Genomic DNA, 320 nt, shown 5'->3' on the forward strand with positions numbered 1-320 from the left:
CTCTTTTTGTGTGTCCCTTCTGCTTTCCTTTTCTTGTTTTTCACATTTGTTAATCTGAAATAAAACCAGCATGTAAAATCCATTAAATGCAATCTGAACTATCATATAATCTACACAAAGCAAACACAGAAAAAATTTATTGGACACTATAGGCCACTTTACCTTCTGATTTGATCTTCGACCTTTAACAATGGAATAAAGATCGCTCCCTGCAGTAAGCAATGTTCCTGCTTCGGTTGTTTTGTAGAACTCTCTTTCATTTACCTGCCTGCAAGATGGTACGTGCATTTATATATAAAAGGAAAAGCAAGAAGGCAATA

This window comes from Penaeus monodon, chromosome 20, assembly GCF_015228065.2.
Source record: "Penaeus monodon isolate SGIC_2016 chromosome 20, NSTDA_Pmon_1, whole genome shotgun sequence".
Lineage (NCBI taxonomy): Eukaryota > Metazoa > Arthropoda > Malacostraca > Decapoda > Penaeidae > Penaeus > Penaeus monodon.